We start from the raw sequence: 3,223 nt of genomic DNA on the forward strand, positions 1-3,223 counted from the left end.
GGGAATATTTTGAAAACTTATGCTCCAATAAGTTAAAAAACCTGAAAAATACATGTATTTCTAGACAAATGTGAGCTCCAAAGCTAAATCAAAAGAACATATATAGCCCGTCCTGACCTGTCCAGTCCCTTCGGGTGCTGCCATCTGGGTGCCTTTGCGAGTTGGAGGCATTGGAGACATCTTTTGACTTCCCGGCCCCTATCCCGGCTGCCCTCCCCATCCCATCGCGGGGCCAGCCGCTGTTCCGACCCCAGGATGCAGAATGTGATTAATACGGTGAAGGGAAAGGCACTGGAAGTGGCTGAGTACCTGACCCTGGTCCTTAAGGAATCAAAATTTAAGGAAACAGACATGTAATCACCCCAGAAGAGTTTGTGGCAGCTGGAGATCACTTAGTCCACCGCTGTCCAACATGAAAATGGGCTACAGGGGAAGAATTGAAAGTGAAGGCATACCTACCAACAGGCAAACAGTTTTTGGTAACCAAAAATGTGTCATGCTAAAAGTGGTGCAAACAGATGGAATATTCTAATGAATTGGAAGCTATCATTGAAGAAGATGATGGTAATGGAGGATGGATAGATACATATCACAACACAGGTATTGCAGGAATAACTGAAGCAGTTAAGGAGATTACATTGGAAAACAAGAATAGTATAAAACTCCAAGATTGCGAAGAGGAAGAAGAGGAAGATGAAGGAGAAGCTGCAGACTTGGAAGAATAGGGAGAGTGGATTATTGGAAACAGATGAGGCTACCCTAGACACAAGGAAAATAGTAGAAGCTTGTAAAGCTAAAACTGATAATGGAGGTGAAGATGCTATTTTGAAAACCAGAACTTATGACCTGTACATCACTTAAGATAAATATTACCAGTCACCATGATTATGGTTGTTTGGCTATGATGAGCAATGGCAGCCTTTAACAATTGAGCACCTGTATGAAGACATTAGTCAAGATCATGTGAAGAAAACAGTGACCACTGAAAATCACCCTCATCTCTCACCACCTCCCTGTGTTCTGTTCACCCATGCAAGTATGCTGAAGTGATGAAGAAAATCATTGAGACTGTTGCAGAAGGAGGGGGGGGTTGTTGTTCATACGTATTTTCTAATTTTTTTGGAATTTATACAATCTTTCATTCCAACAATAGAATATGACTACACAAGACACTTCACAATGTAATGAAGAAAACATAGAATCTATTCCTAATTATTGGTTCGGATTTTTAAATAATTAACACATAGGTGTGACCATTGGCCATATTAACCAATATATACAATTTCTCTAATAAAAGGACTTATATGTTTATGCATTAAATAAAAAATATTTCACTACCAGCCTTACTTGTTTAAAAAAATGTGTGTAAAGAGCGAAACAAAAGAACATACATATATAGAATCATGTCATCATCAAGTAGTGATAGTTTGAGTTCTTATTTACCTATTTGTATTCTTTTAATTTCCTCCTTCTATCTAATTACTCTGGCTAGAGTTTCAAGAATGATGTTGAATAGAAGTGGTAAAAGAGGATATTAAACTATAATTATTTACTAATGATATGATTCCATATCTAGAAGATCCAAAAGATTCCACCAGAAAACTTCTCATATTAATAAATGAATTCAGCAAGGTAATAGGATGTAAAATCAACACACATAAATTAGATGCATTCCTACACATCAGTAATGAATTCACTAAAGAGAAATTTGGAAAAACTACTCCATTCACAGTAGCCTCAAAAAAAAAAAAAACACCTGGAAACCAATCTAAAAGAAGAGGTAAAAGATCTCTTAAAAACTACCAAATACTAAAGAAAGAAATTGAAGAGAACTTCAGAAGATAGAAAATCTCTAACGCTCTTGGAGAGACACAATTAATATTGTCAAAATGGCCATACCACTAAATGTGTTATATGGATTTAATGCAATTCCTATTAAAATTCAAATGGCATTTTCTATAGAAATAGAAAAGGCAACCATGAAATTTATTTGGAAAAATAAGAGACCCAGAATAGCCAAAATAATTCACTTTTCCAACTAAAGTGAAGTAAAAGTCATCATCATATCACACATTAAACTGGTTTACATAGGTAAACAAAAAACAGCATGGTATTGGCACCATAATAGGTACATAGACCAACTGCACAAAATAGAAGACATAGAGAAAAACCCACATAAATACAGTTATCTCATACTAGACACAGGTGCTAAAAAAACATTCACTGGGGCAAAGATAGCCAATTTTAAAAATGGTGCTGGCAAAACTGAAAATCCATATGTAGCAAAATGAAATTAAACTTCTATATTTTACCCTACAAATGAAGCAATATATACTGGATCAAACTTAGGGACTAGAACAGGGACCCTATGCCTATTAGAAGAAAAAGTAGACCCAAATCTTCACTATGCTGGCCTTGAATCTGACATCCTTAATAAGATCCCTAAAACACAAGAAGTAAAATCAAAATTCAACAAATGGGATGGATTCAAATTAAAATTATTCATCTGAGCAAGGAAATTAATTAACAATGTGAGGAGTGAGAGCCTATAGATTGGGAGAAAATCATTACCACATGCACCTCTGATAAAGCATTAATCTCTAGGATATATTAAAGAAAAAACTCAAAAAATTTAACACCAAAAAATAAATAAATAACACAATCAATAAATGGGCTAAACAACTGAACACTTCAAGAAAGAGAAATACAATCAATCAACAAATAACCATGTTACCACTATGATGCCTGCCTATCCACAATTCACAATTTACAAAGTATGAAACCAGCCTAGGTGTCCATCATTGGATAAATAAAGAAAATATGGTATATGTTCACAATAAAGTTTCATTCAGCCATAAACAAAAATAAAATTGACACATGCAGAGAAATGGATGCATCTAGAGACCATAATATTAAGTAAAATATGTCAAACTCACAACATTAAGGGTCACATTTTCTCTTACATGTGGAAGCTGCAGAGTAGGGGAAAGGAATGAATTGGTTGAGAGGAATTGGGTAAATGCTACAGAGTGATATTGTTCAAATTACATTGTCATATTGAGTCCATGTACAAACACATAGAACAAATTTCATCAATATATATAAAAATAATGCAACAACAAAAAATGAGAAAATAAAAATGGTAATAAATGAAATAAAACATTATTAATAAAAAGAAGACAGAATTCCAAGAATTGAACACATAGTTTGTAAACTTGAACAT

The 3,223-nt window shown here is 34.4% G+C and overlaps 1 pseudogene; it reads left to right on the forward strand.

The window, feature by feature from the left end:
* The first annotated feature begins 255 nt into the window (after nt 1-255).
* LOC114089432 (ubiquitin-like-conjugating enzyme ATG3 pseudogene) lies at nt 256-1,185 on the forward strand (annotated as a pseudogene).
* Nucleotides 1,186-3,223: the final 2,038 nt, after the last annotated feature.

Source organism: Marmota flaviventris, chromosome Y (genome assembly GCF_047511675.1).
Source record: "Marmota flaviventris isolate mMarFla1 chromosome Y, mMarFla1.hap1, whole genome shotgun sequence".
Taxonomy (NCBI): Eukaryota; Metazoa; Chordata; class Mammalia; order Rodentia; family Sciuridae; genus Marmota; species Marmota flaviventris.